The sequence below is a fragment of the Acomys russatus genome, chromosome 18 (assembly GCF_903995435.1).
Source record: "Acomys russatus chromosome 18, mAcoRus1.1, whole genome shotgun sequence".
Lineage (NCBI taxonomy): Eukaryota > Metazoa > Chordata > Mammalia > Rodentia > Muridae > Acomys > Acomys russatus.
In genome coordinates this window covers 45,803,379-45,818,738 of record NC_067154.1, presented here as the reverse complement: position 1 = coordinate 45,818,738, position 15,360 = coordinate 45,803,379, and the positions used below count along the sequence as shown (strand labels likewise).

The 15,360-nt window shown below is 40.8% G+C and overlaps 1 pseudogene; it reads left to right on the top strand.

The window, feature by feature from the left end:
* The first annotated feature begins 550 nt into the window (after positions 1 to 550).
* LOC127202323 (60S ribosomal protein L18-like) lies at positions 551 to 14,857 on the top strand (annotated as a pseudogene).
* Positions 14,858 to 15,360: the final 503 nt, after the last annotated feature.

Here is a 15,360-nt window from a genome sequence, read left to right as displayed (position 1 = left end):
AAGTGACTGCAACTGCAGAAGCCAGAACCTACAAGTGTTCTCTGGAGCATTTCTCTCTAGGAGCATCTTGAAGCAGAATGATGAACAGCCAAGCAATGTGAAGCAATTCAAAAGGCAATTGATATTTGTTATTTGGACTATTGATACTCTCCCATAGTACACGCAGAATGTTTTTCAATGGGCAAAGATCATGCCCCCATAAGAGGTAGCTCCATTTCTAGTGTACCAGCACCACAGCCCTCTCACAAGTCTGTTTCCAGTGGACAACATCACACACTCTCACACAAGGCAGTTTCACATCCCACACTTGGGATCAGAACAAAAACATGTTTACATCCACTGCAGGTTCATAACGTCTGTTAGCTCCAGCATTTCTGGATGTCCTGTCCATTGTTGAGAATGAAATATTGAAGTCCCCCAGTATCAGTGTGTGAGCATCATTGCATGATTTAAGCTGTAGTAGTGTTTCTTCTACACACTTGAGTGCCCTTTTGTTTGGGAAGTAGATGTTAAGAATTTAAATGTCACTGGCCAAGCATGAGGCACCATGATGGGTGTTGACATTCCTCATAACAAGGACCAAAAGGTTTGGTGCTAGGAGCCCAAGAGCCGGGACATCTACCTGTGGCTGCTAGTCAAGCTGTCTAGGTTTCTGGCCAGATGAACCAACTCCACTTTCAATCAGGTTGTGCTGAAAAGGTTATTCATGAGTTGCACCAACCAGCCACCTTTGTCCCTGTCACACATGTGGTTGTGGTGACGGTCACAGATGATGTGAGGATCCCGGAAGTGCCCAAGCTGAAAGTGTGTGCACTGTGGGTGAGCAGCCAGGCCCAAAGTTGCATCCTCGGGCTAGGGGCAAGATCCTCACCTTGGACCAGCTGGCCCTGGAGTCTCCAAAAGGCCGAGGCACCATGCTCCTTTCTGGTCCTCAGAAGGGCCGAGCAGTGTACCTGCATTTTGGCAAGGCCCCAGGGACCCCACACAGCCACACCAAACCCTACGTCTGCTCCAAGGGCTGAAAGTTCGAGCGTGCCAGAGGCTGAAGGGCCAGCTGAGGCTACAAAAACCAACCCTGGATCTTACTGTTATTAAAAAAGCTTTGGGTGTTAACAAAAACAAACCAACAAACAAAAAGAATTTAAATGTCACCTTGGTGGATTTTTCCTCTAATGAATATGTAGTGTCCTTCCTCATCTCTTTTGATTAGTTTTGGTTTGAAGTCTATTTTGTTAGATACTAAAATTGCTACATCAGATTGCTTCTTAGATCTTTTTGTTTGTTATATCTTTTCCCAACCCTTTAACCTTAGGTACTGTCTGTCTTTGATGCTGAGGAATGTTTCTTGGATGCTGCAGAAGAAGGATCCTGTTTTCCGTTCCATTCTGATAGTCTTGTGTCTTTTTCTTGAGACCATTGTAATTGAGAGATATCAGTGAACAATGATTGTTGATTCCTGTTATTTTGTTGTTGTTGCTGCTGCTGGGGGGAGTGTGTGTGTGTGTGTGTGTGTGTGTGTGTTTGCGCACATGTGCTCGAGGAGGAGTGAGTCATGCCAGGGGGAGTTTTACATCCTCTCCGACTGGCAGTCAGAGTGCTTTTTTTTATTGATACAGAACTCAATAGACAGGCACAGATTCATGTTGTTCCAAAACATAGACCATTTTTTGTTCCCAGGCATTTTGTTCCTCTTGGTCATAAGTTTAGTCATCATTGATAAAAACATGACAGAACTGAGTTATCTTTTATAATCATTTTCCCTCATCAACCTCATAACCCAACTTTTAAGAATCTTATGGTTTCAAGGGTACTAGAGAGAAAGAAAATCTCCAAGCCAGCCTGGGCAGGTGGCATGTCCCGAGCAATTTTCTATCAGCTTCTAATGGTCATTTTCAGGCCAAAGCTGCTGTAGTTATTACTCAATTTCTGCCACAGTACAATGTTTATATTTAATATCTTTGTAGAATTTATTTAAATGCCTAATCTTGATATATTTCTTTTTTGTTCCTTGGCCACCACAGTGGCCTTGCACCAGATAATTTTCTAGGAAGAGGAGGTACGCCTGAATGCCAGAAGAGGGCACCAGATCTCAGTATGGATGGTTGTGAGCCACCATGTGGAATTGAACTCAGAACCTCTAGAAGAGCAGACAGTGCTTTTAATTGCTGAGCAACCTCTCCATGACCAGAAGAGGAGGTCTTAATACTTAGTCCTTTTGTCGTTTATCCACATCATTTCTTTTTACATCATTATAAGCCCCTGTACAGGGCAAAGATAACTGCAACCAATCTAACTTGGTTGCTATATCTTTTCCTCAAGGGGCATACCATACATGTCCCTCAATCTTATATGCTCCATAATTGATTGAGCATATACTAGGAAGAGGCTTTTAACCTGATCTGCTGCCAACTTCTCTAGCCCATGGAATAGTGTTTACCGTTTGAATTTCACTTTGTTCTGATTATCTTGTTCCTGGGTAAGTGCAGAGGCAGATGTTCTAAGAGCATCTTGGAGTCAGAGCCTCAGAAGGAGGTCTCTGGCATCTTTATTTGAGTCATAACCTCCAGAGCATAAGGAAGACCTTCTCTAAGTAGGGCCAGATAATGATATCTCCCTAAAAGTGGAAGGTATAGTATGTTCAGAACTTTCCTGGGGAAGCTTAGAAGTAGTACTCCTGGGAAAGGGCATAAATGATTCATAAGAATTTTCCCATAAATCCAATATCCGCAAGTTGTACAAATATTAAAAGTTCCTGAGCTTGCAACGTGTTGAGACCAAGACTCAAAGTGAAAGATGCCACAATGGTAATTGCATCATTTGACTCAGTTTTGCTGGATCCTTGTCCAATGTCTGTATTGGCTTTATGACTTTTTATGTTCCTATTAGCTATGGCTGTTCTCTCTCTCTCTCTCTCTCTCTCTCTCTCTCTCTCTCTCTCTCTCTCTCTCTCTCTCTCTCTCTCTCTCTCCCCCTTATTTTTGTTTATCTGGTTGAGATTATTTCCTTTGTTTTCATGGATGTAGTTAACCTCCTTATGTTTCTTCTATCACTGTATTTATAGATCGATATTGTTTAAATTTGACTTTATCATGGACTGTCTTATTTTTTCCATCTATGGTAATTGAATGTTTTCCTGGGTATAGTATTCTGGTCTAGCATCTGTGGTCTCTTAAAAGTCTGTGGAACATCTGTTCCAGCCCTTCTGACTTTTAGAGTCTCCACTGAGAACTCAAGTCTGAATTTTTTATAGGTCTGCCTTTATGTATTACTTTTAAATGGTCTTTCCCCCTTTCAGCATATAATGTTTGTTTTGTATGTTTAATATTTTGGTTAATATGTGGTTAGGAGGACTTTGTTTTCTGGTCAAGCCTGTGTGATGTCCTGTATGTTTCTTGTATCTTTATAGGCATCTCCTTCTTCTGGTTAGGACATTTTTCTTCTATGATTTTGTTGAAAATGTTTTTTGGGCCTTTGAGCTGCCATTCTTCTTTTTCTTTTATTTCTATCTTTTTTAGATTTGGTCTTTTCAGAGTGCCTCGGCTTTACTGGATGTTTTATGTCAGGGATTTTTTAGTTTTAACATTTTTGTTGGCCAATGCATCTATTTCTTCTATTGCATCTTCAATGCCTGAGATTCTCTCTTCTATTTATTGTATTCTGTTGGTCAAGCTTGCCTCTGTGGTTCCTGTTCGCTCCAGCTACATTGGAACACTCAGGGTCTGCTGTGGTAGAAAGTGGAGACATATTGCCTTGGCTGTCATTGATGGTGTTTTTATGCTGGCGCCTCATATCTGGCTTTGGGATGATTATTGGTTGAAGTGCTGATGTCTGAGTTTGTCTTTTTGTTGGATGGGTGTATTTTTCCTTGGTTTCCGTTTCCTCTCTGGAATATTGGAGAGTGTGATGGCTGTATGTTGCCTGTTTTACTGGACTGATTAGTTGGTGTATTCACAGGGAATGCCTGCTTGAGTTGGGGGCTGGGACACAGCAAGGAGTTGAGAAGGAGGGATCCACAGAAGCTATGGGCAGGGAGGCAGGGAGGCTGCAGCCAGTGGTTTGTTGCAGGGCCAAGGACCAGACTTAGGAATTGAGTCTGGGGGAGCAGAGAGAGAGGAGAAGATCTGTAGGCAGCCTACTTGATTTTCTGGCAGCGGTAGCCTATGCAAGAAGTGTTCTTAGCTGCTGAGTCGTCTTTCCAGCCAGATATGTTTCTTTTTCTTTTTTCTTTTTGTAAATGGCTTATGTTTTGCAAAATTTTTCTTTCAGTTTGGGGCCTGCCTTTCATTGTTTGTTATAGCATCTTCTGAAGAATCACATTTTAATTTCTTCCTAGGCTAATTAATTTCAAATCCACAAAATAATAAGGTAGAGATTTTATTTAAGTTTTCTAAGTCTTCATTTAATTAAATTTTTTTGTCTTGAGAATTCCATGTATGAGCACTATATTTCCATTATTCCCACCGCACTTTGTTCCCCCCGTCCCCCCATTACTTCTCAAATTAATGATGTCTTATTTTTAAATTATTATTGTCACACACACACACACACACACATGCGCGCGTAGTTAAAGGTATGACCTACCGAGTCTATTAGTGTTGCTCATACACATTGTTTAGGGTTAATTACTTGGGATTGGGTAGCCTATCACTGGGATTGTCCTGGGAGGAATATGACTTTTCTTTTCTCAGTTGCCATTGATTGCCTGTAGCTCTTCATCTAGGTGTGGAGGCTTAGGAAAACTTCCCCATCCATGTCGGCATGCCAGCTGGTGTTGTCATTATACAGGCCTTATTTAGGCAGCCATCTTGTTGATATTTCTTGGGTAAAGCTTCTCTAACATGTGCAGGAGACACTAGCTAGCTAGCAACAAGTGTTTGGGTTCTGGCTTTTAAAATCTTTCTGCCCCCCTCTCCAGCGATTTTGGTGAAGCCTCACTCATTATTTAGTCTCATAGTTCGTATTATTATTTTTGTTTGTAAAATTTAAGAAATCTTTGTCAAACCCAGAGTAATAAAGACATTTTTTTCTACTTTCAGAATGATTATAATCTTAATCTTTCTATTTAGTTAAGCTTTATTCTACAAATGTTTGGTTCATAAAAATATTTAAAGACTTAAATAAATGTAAAGACATACTATAGTCATACACAAAAACTCAGTCAATTTGCTCCTCACTAACTTACAAATATAACACAATCTCCATTTATTTCCATAGCCCATTTTTTTTGGTAGAAATTTATAAGCTGATTTTGAAGTTTATATGGGGCTAAGAAGTGCCTAAAATAGATTTTTAAAAAAATCTTGGAGAAGAATCAAATAGATGATTTATAACAAGTAACTCAAGCCTAGTATAGAGCTACATTTACCAGCAGAGTGAAAAGCTGGTATACAGATAAACAAATAATGGAAGAAACAGAAAACCCAGAAATAGGCCCACACATTTCATCAATTAGTATTTGGCAAGTGTGTCAAAGCCATTTGGTAGGGGGAAAGGATAATTTTATCTTTTCAGTAAATCATGCTGGGACAATGAGATAGTTATACTCAATCAAATAAACCTTGGGGGTGTGGACATTTTAACGACCAATATATAATGAAATATAGTGATTTGAAAAGGATTTTGAAATAACAAGTTATTAGACATACTATTTCAATTTAAAATGGTGGAAAATGCATCTCCAGCCACATGAGGGAATTCACAGAAATGGTCATGTGCAGAGGGGCCAGCACTGATACACACTTCACCAGTGCCTGGTGTTTCTTCTGCAGAAACACACGAAGAGTCCAGCGGCGCTCCAATGTGCAGAAACAGAGAGAGGACAATTGCATGACTTTCCATCGTCTGCCTCGGCAAGCCAGTTTGCAATGACACTTTAAAATATAAAGCTCAAGATTAGGTTGGTTTCAAGCATCGTAACAGGCCAGGAAAGCAGATTTCGTGCTGTTAAACTACCTCTTCTGGGTCAGAATGGAACTTACAGCTGGGAATACAGCAAAAACTTGTTATCATGGTGAAAGATTTCCTATTTAAGAAGGAATCCCTTTATTTACCCACACCCTTTAATATTACTGTTATTTAATAATCCATTCCCTCGCTGTTGTCTCCATAGTGAAATAACAGAAGCACCTTCAGTCTCTTTAGCTCACTGTGGATTTATTAGAGTCTTGCTACCTTCCACGCCAGTAGATGGCATTCTTATTCTTGTTTTTGTTTTAATAGTCTTAGGTTCAGGATAGATGGAATGCCCATCTCGTTCCTTTAGTCCAACTTCAAAATGATCAGTTTCTGATGCCCTCAGAAGACTAAACACAAATGTAAAACGTGGTGGACTGAGATTTGCTTAAAAAGAGGTCTATTCCTGATTTTTAAAATTTGGTTGTTGTTATCCAGCTGGGTAGGGCAAAGTTCTGGCCCTGACGAGAAGACTTAAACACAGCCCCACAAAGTACCCAGACCTCTCTAGAGCTGTCCAGTGTCTAACAGGCTCTCTGCCATTTCTAGGTGTGGCCCAGGCTTCCCCACTATATGGGCTCTTGTTTCTCTGTACAGGATGACTTCTGGGTATGAAACGAGACCTTGTGACACCGCAGTAGTTTCGTGGGTGTGCAAGCTGGCCACCCTGGAGAGGCCCTGGCTCAAGCTGCTTCTGTTTCCATGACTCTACTGCTGTGATCCGTTCTCTTACACCATTGTCAGGGATTCCAGTCTTGGGGCTGTAGGTGCTAAATCTGATCTGCGCCGCAGCAGGAGAACCTAACTATGCATCCCATAATCCTTGACTCAGGACCACCTTACCATGGACAGGGCAAGCTCCAGATAACCTTGTGGCTTGCTACTCCTGGTGTTATCCAGTTCTTCTACCAAGCGAACCTATAGATGACTAATGTCTGTCACGTGACCCATGTACAGCATAAGCAATCTTAGGCTGACAATTTTTGCTTGCTGCCTATATGTGCCACACTGCCCTGTCTATTTTGCTGGTGTTATGGTGTTCTGGGCAGGGCATTAGGCAAAACAGTATCTTCCTAGGGTTCCAAATGTGAAATGTGCTTGAAGGCTCCTGTCTTTGCCTTAATTTTTCCATCTATTGGGAAAATGACTGTATATGCTCAGGGTCTTCAGGAGCCATACGCATCTGCCTTCCTCTCTCCCTTGAAATTTCCACACTTTTAGATACACTCAGAAAGGCCAGTTCTTCCCATTGGGTTTGTTGAGAGCCTCTCTTATTTTCTTTCTTTGTCACACAGACTATCTTTGCCCTAGATCAGGGTTCCCAACAGTGATATGTCCAAAACCCCATTTTTACATTATAAACATTCTGTATTGTGTACTGGAAAATAAAATTTAAAGCAGCACCTTAACTTTATTATAAAGGAGATGTAAGAGGACAAGAATTTTGTCTAAAAAGATATATGACACGTATTTATTTATTTATTTTTTTCATGCCTAGATTATTTTTTTAAAATTTTTTTTATTAATTTATTCTTGTTACATCTCAATGGTTATCCCATCCCTAGTATCCTCTCATTCCTCCCTCCCTCCCATTTTCCCCTTATTCCCCTCCCCTATGACTGTTCCTGAGGGGGATTACCTCCCCCTGTATATGCTCATAGGGTATCAAGTCTCTTCTTGGCAACCTGCTGTCCTTCCTCTGAGTGTCACCAGGTCTCCCCTTCCAGGGGACATGATGACACGTATTTAGAATCACTATAAATCCTATGGCCCTAGATACAGATCATTGTAAATATTGCATTGCTTACTCAAATATCAAGAGAAATATGCTTTTGTCAAGATTGTGAAGACTCTTGATAAACATATGAATACAAGCATGGCATGCCCTTGATTGGGATTTTAACTGCCACTCTAGAAGTTCATATGTTGCAGTTGTATCTGTATGGCCTAGGAAGCCAATGACTAGACACAATGAGACTGAAGTGTAATTTAAAGCTGCAAGCACTATGCCGGGCAAAATCTAAACTGCTACTAATCTACTAGTAAACTAAAATAAATTACTCTAATCCTGTGTCCTCATAACCTACTATACCCCAATCTCTTGCCAATCTGACTCTCCTGGGGCAGCTTCTCTCCACCAACTGTCCTCTCTCAACTGTCAACTCCCGGCTCCTACTCCTCTCCTGGAAGGAAGCCCCACCTTCCACTTCCTGTCCTTCTGTACAGCTGGTTGGTTAAACCTTGATTTATTGACAGCTGCTACATCCACTCAAGGCATTCCTCCACAACTGATAAAAATCTGAATGCAAACATGGCATGCCCTTGATTGGTGTTTTAACTGCTATTCTAGAAGTTCATGCATACTAAAATGGGGCATGCAATGCTGTGTGTGCATTTGTAAAAGAAAACTTGACAATAGACGCACACATGCTCATTAATGTGATCATGTGCAGCTTTTCTGTGGGAAGGAGAATAAGTCTTCTTTGTTCATTGTAAGGCATGGAGAACCCTGCCCCTTGTCTCGTAAAAGCCGATGATACCCAGACATTGGTTCCACCCAATTTCCAAAACCTCTTTCAAGGGGCATAGCATTCACATCGAGACCCATGGGTTCGGGCCTCTTTCTATGAAATATGTTTGTCTTTAAGATATGTACATCACAGATTTAACAGAATTCCACAGGATGAGCCTTATATGCATATTACAGAGAACCCCAAAACTATGCTGTGAAATGTTTTTGGTACAAGTCACCCCATTACCAATAGGTCTGGCTCCACTTTATTTGTCTAGACTTTTGTTTGAAGACCAAAGTACCACAGTGTGCTATCTTCTCATCCTGCCATTGTCCACTTTTTAAATGAAACTACCTTTTCACAGATTTAAATCAACGCCCACTACCTCATCCACTAGGAAATATAAGAAACTATGAACCAAAGAGGTCCAGTGTCTTCATCTGCCCAGTGGGGTCAAATTGAGAGACTTTATCCTCTATCCAGAGCATTTCCATCATGTTATATTGTTCCTGTGGTAAGGATTACTCTGTTGTTCTTTTATTTGAATCAGTGCCTGAACAGTTTTTTGCATTGTTGATATCAATCAACTCACTAGGGCTTGAGTGTGCCTGAATGAAGTGATGCATGAGTTTCCCAACCAGAAGACTTAGAAGGTAGGGCTCTTGTTAAAATTACAGTCATCTCACAGGTCTGATCCAAAGAAGACATCCAGTGGGTAAGAGTACTGGCTACTCTTCCAGAGGACCAGGGTTCAATTCCCAGCACCCATATGGCAGTTTACAATTCTCTGTAACTTCAGTTGCAGGGGATCTCACACCCTTACACAGACATGCCATGTGGGCAAAACACCAATGCATATAAAATAAAAATATATAAATCATTTTTTAAAAGATTCAAGGAGCTATGGAAGTGGCTCTCAACATGTGGGTCATGAAGGTCACATATCAGATATCCTGCACATCAGATATTCATATTATGATTTATAGCAGTAGCAAAGTTACAGTTATGAAGTAGCAATGAAATAATTTTATGGTTGGGGTTCACCACAACATGAGGAACTGCATTAAAGGCCACAGTATTAGGAAAGCTGAAAGCCAGTGGGCTACGGTTTTCCTTCGCTTCCCAGTTCATTTTTGTTCTTGGGCTTTGTTTACTGGACTTTCTTTTTTTCCTTTTTTATATCAACATTTTCCTTTTTTATATCAATATTTTCATTGCAGAATCTCTAAATGCCAACTTGGAACAATCCATCTTGCCTCAAACCAGATAATCAGATAAATCAAACATGTAAAACAGAACTGAAAACAATTTAGCCTTCTTCTATTGATGTACCAAATCCCATTTAAGGGAAAGGAAATTTGTTTCTTCTGTGCAAAATTAGAAACAAAAAAATCCGTTTTAAGAGCAAAATATATGCTCTAATCCTGTACATTTGAGCACTTCTGATCTATCTAAATGTTATTCTTTCTAAATCAGGAATAGAACAGTTGGAGTAATGGTTGGGTTGTGAATGGTAAAATCTATATGTATGTTAGGGAACGCATGCATATGTAGCAATTGACTTAACAAGGTGTGCAGCCCCATGCACATTTATGTCTGGGATTCAAATCAAGCCCTTAACAGGCAAGATTCTTTAATATAAATGAGAAATAGGCTTTATTCTGCCATAATGACCCGCAGCCTCTCAGACATGGCTCTCCACAGACCGATCACTCCACAGTAAGGTTGGCCAGCTCACCGAAGCCATTATCTTTTATTTATGCAGATCAGATTGTGACAATCCTTGGAACTCTTTGTTTTACCTCTCTCTTTTAAAAATCCTCCTGATATGGTTCTTTCTTGCTTTCTCTTTCTATATGGCTCCAAACTCCCCAAACAAGCATTTTCATGACTTTCCAAGTCGTTGAATGAAAATATTAGAGTAGAATTTGGTTAGCATGCATTACTCCACAAAGAAAACTGTTTTAATTTTGGAGGCTTCTAGATAAAGGAAGAAGAGAGAATTTCAGTTTTTTTTTTTTTTTTTAAACCCACACAGGGATCTATGTACTGTGCCAACACACTAACCAGCACCAAATCCCAATAGTTTACACTTTCATTATTTAACATGCCCTCTGGAGTTTGGATGTGGCTCAGAAAAAAAAATTTAAACAAATTTCTTACAGATGACCTTAATTTCAATGGATTTGCCTTTAAAAGCCTTAGCTCTTTTCCTTTTAGGGTTCCCATTAGTCAATATTAGCTACATATTCATGAGTGAGAATTTAAATAGCACAGTTTTTTATGAAAAAAATAGTGGTGATTTTTTTTTTTCTTATGAGTGTATTTCCAGTGATCTTTACCTCTGGGGAGGGGTGGTATTCAACAGTAAGAGTTGAAAGAAACAGAGAGGAATATTGTTTTTGAATGTGGCAGTTTAGTTTCCATCGTGCATTATGACTTTTGCTTTTTCCTTCCTCTTTTTTTTTTCTAGCTTTCATCTGAGCCAACTCAACAGAAAGAAGCCCACCGAGAGATCAGGCAAGAACTGTGGTGGGAAGACTTTTCCCAGCTGACTCGAGGTACTTCTGAATTCAGCTGTCATCCTTAGGGTTCTTATCCCTGCATTTATCCACAAGCATTTTACTGAATGCTAATTAGGTCTCAGCTACCACACTAGATAAGTAGCAGCTATCCTGTGATAGTATTTGAAGAATCAAATGCTGTTTCTGCCTTTATTCATCCATGTGATAAAATTCTGCTATGCAGTCACAGTGTTTTTTCCAATCTGGTGTAGGAGTCGTTTTGAGTATGAGGTAGTGGTATGGAGTAGGCTGAGTGTGCTACTGTCACAACTAAGGACATATTGGTATAAGCACTGGGCACAAATACTGTGTGTTCTTTGTGAGCAATAAAGTTTCTGTTGAGACTGAAAACCAGAGACCAGGTTAGACCTTCGGATGATGCAGAAAGGACGGTGTTTCAGAAAGATGGCCAATGACCTGCATGAAGTTTGAGTTGACGGAGCAGTGTGCTGTGTAGCAGAGGAACTCAGCGGAAGCCCAGAGGCAGGGAAAATTCTATTCCTTTCTCTTTTTGACATGGTGAGCCTGAAGGGCTGATCTTATGCACTCTAAGGTGAGTTACGTAAGTGACAGGCTCATCATATGCAACCCATATTTTCCTAGGAGTTGAGGAAGCTCATTTCTCCAAGAGAAGCATGGACAGGAAGAAGTTTAGAAAGTAAATCATCAGGCAGGGAAGCAGCGTAGATTGATAATAAGAGGAAGGTGCTTTGTCACAGCAAGGAGACACCTGGCTCCTGAAAGCCAGCATGGACTGGATTTCAGCTTCTTGGCAGTTATGATTAGAACTGAGAAGGAACTATAGTTGTTGGTGTAGTGCTGTCTGGAGCGGGAACATTTCTTTGGAAAATAGAAAAAAAGAAACTGGTAGTAAGAATGAGAGAACGTATTCTAAGACAGGGGCAGATAGAGACTGAAGGGGCCTTGGGGGTCAGCGAAGACTTCTCCTCCATCCCCATTTATCCCATCACTGTCAAAATTGTTCACACCTCTCCGCAGCAACTGAATTTAGAGGCTTTGTAATTTAATAAATATTCAATTTCCTATTATCTCCTTTTCTATGATCATAATAAAGTCATTTCTAACCCACAAGAAAGAAAATTGCCCTAAGATTTGATTGAGATGCAGAACAAGGTGTGTCGGAGTCGTCCCAGGAGAATATTACCTAAGGATCTTGGGAAAAGAAGGACTTTGTTTTTTCTTTTAATAATAAAATACTGTATTTTTCTGGCTTCTAAGACAAATTTTTTTTTTGCCTTTTTTTATTAATTTATTCTTGTTACATCTCAATGGTTATCCCATCGCTTGTATCCTCCCATTCCTCCCTCCCTCCCATTTTCCCATTATTCCCCTCCCCCATGACTGTGCCTGATGGGGATTTCCTCCCCCTGTATATGCTCATAGGGTATCAAGTCTCTTCTTGGTAACCTGCTATCCTTCCTCTGAGTGCCACGAGGTCTCCCCTTCCAGGGGACATGGTCAAATGTGAGGCACCAGAGTACGTGAGAAAGTCATACCTCACTCTCCACTCAACTGTGGAGACTGTTCTGTCCATTGGCTAGATCTGGGTAGGGGTTTAAAGTTTATGGCCTGTATTGTCCTTGGCTGGTGCCATAGTTTGAGCGGGACCCCTGGGCCCAAATCTGCCTATCATAATGTTCTACTTTTGGGTTTCTAGGACCCTCTGGATCCTTCTACTTTGCTACTCGGACTTTGTTTTTTCAATTTCAATATACAACTATCATGTTGTATTAAATTGTATTGCATTCGTAAATATCATTATATTATATTATATAGGGTTTTTATTTGCCTATTCTTTTACTTTTTATTCAGAAAGAAAGTAGTTTGATACTTTCAGAAAAATATCTTTGGGGGAAAAAAAGAGACAGAGAAGGGGTGGTAAATCAGAATACTGAAACACTTCTAAGACTTGCTTACACAGTCACGGCTGTGTTGTCTTAAGGAGAACACTTCACCAGAGTGACCCTACCCTTTCATACAGCTTTGACAAATCAATGCAGATTCAAGACAGGTGACTTTCACATTCACATGTCCTGGTTAGCTTTTTAAAAACAGCCTTTTACATTTTTGTGGTTATAATTACATCTGTTCCCCATTCTCTTTCTTTTCTCTAAACTCTCCCATGTACTTTAAGTGTTACCTTGATAAGACCTAAAATTGAGCTGTTGAGGAATTGCCTTGATTAGATTGACTTGTGGGCATGCCTGTGGGAAATAATCTTTGTTACTGATGTTTGAAGGCTCAGCCCACTCTGAGTGCCACCATTCCCTAGGCAGGTGATCATGAAGTATGTTAAAAACAAAACAAAACAAAACAAAAAAACCAACTAGCTGGGCATAAGCCTACCTGGCTAACTGCAAGCAGGAGCTTCCACAATGGCTGCTACACTTCTTTGCCTGTGAAATGATTTCCTTGGTCAGAAGTAATGCCTGTTGGACAACAAGCAGGCTTGTGTTCAGGTTTCTGCCTTGAGTTCCTACCTTGACTTCCGTTCATGATGGACTGTGACCTGGAACACTGTAAACCGAATAAACCCGTTCTCCTCTAAAGTTGTTTTTGGTCAGAGTGTTTTAATCACAGCGACAGAAACAAAACTAGAGCAGTATGAATCACCAATATGACCACTGAATCTGAAATGTGTGTGTTCTGGGAGGGGAGTTCCTGTCACGTGGCGCATCTATGAGAATGGTCCTTATCTGTCACATTCTGGGGAAGACGAGTTGCCTTGTTCATGTGCTGGAAACGATAATGCATCTTTTACATTTAAAGTGCCCTCTGATGCTTTCTGCTTCACAACCTCTCTCCTTTCCCTGCTACCTCTAAATTTTTTATACCATCTTGAACATCTCTCAAAGAATTGCAAATTCTAGTTGGAACATGATTAATTTAGCGTGCGGCCTCCTCCGATGGAGTGCTCTGCCGTCTATCCTCCTTAGGCGAGGCTACCGCTCCTCTTGGCTTTTAGCAGAGAAAGTGAATTGAGGCAAAGCACAGGGTGTTCAGGTGTGCTGCCTGAGAATAAATTTTTGCTGGTGGTGCCGCACAGTCAAGCCTGCGGTGTTGCAAGAGTGAAGGTACAATGTATAGTTGATGTTTTGGTTCGGAAGCTCAGCCACTACCCCCTCCTACTCTCCCACCCCCCACCCCCATTTCCCTCTCTTGGTTTGCAAAGAGGATCTGTTATTCTTTATTTGGAGGTGAAAGGCACAATCTAGGCATTTTTCCTCCATAATGTTTCCTACTTTTATTTTGTTCATGCATCTAACACTTTCTTATGTGTTTCATCAGGTGACATTTTCCATGGAGTCACTCCCCTTTAACACAGAAAGGAGCAGTTTGTTTTTTAACACTGGTATTATTACTCTAATAGGATTCAGTGGCACTGAGCCATGGAAGGCAACAGCGCTGCGGTGACAGATGGCTTCTACTAACAGTCACTAAGGAGATCTGCTACAGAACAACTTTTTGAGCTAGGCCTGTTTGGTTCTTGTAGTCCAGGATTTGGCCCTGTTTGAGTTCCTGTCCTGACTTCCTTTGGTGATGAGGAACAGTGTGGAAGTGAAGAAGGAAAGTATTTTGAATGTGCCTCATATAATTTAATTACTTGTTTGAAGACCCTATTTGTAGAAAATAAATTTGCTTCTCAGGTACTCCCAAGCATTTAATAAGTGCCCGAAATACAGTGAGAATATAATCTGTATTAGTGATGATGATGATGTCGACAATGATGATGATGATGATGGTAAAGCCGATAATGAAAATGATTGTGCTGATCTGATAAGGTGCTGGAAATCAGAGTATTACTGAAACAGTTGTTGACAAAGCTAAATTTATCTCTGCACAGTAGGGAAATCAGAGTCCTGGAATTCCATTTGGAAAGATAATGTTCAAGCCAGTTTTGCGTGTCAACTTGACACAGGCTAGAATCATCAGATAGGGAGGAGCCTCAGCTGAGGAAATGCCTCCATCAGATCCAGCTGTAGGGCATTTTCTCAATTAATGATCAATGGGGGAGGGCCCTGCCTATGGTGGGTGGTGCCATCCCTGCGCTGGTGGTCCTGGGTTCTATAAGAGAGCAGGCTGAGCAAGCCAGGGAAGCAAGCCAGTAAGAAACACCCCTCCAAGCCCTCTGGATCAGCTCGGGCCTCCAGGTTCCTGCCCTGTCCTGACTTCGCTTTGTGACGAATGATAATGTGGAAGTGTAAACAGAATACCTTTTTCTCTCCAACTTGCTTTTTGGTAATGCTGTTTTGTTACAGATATATAAACTCTAGCTAAGAAATGTTGGTACACAGGAGTTGCTGTGACAG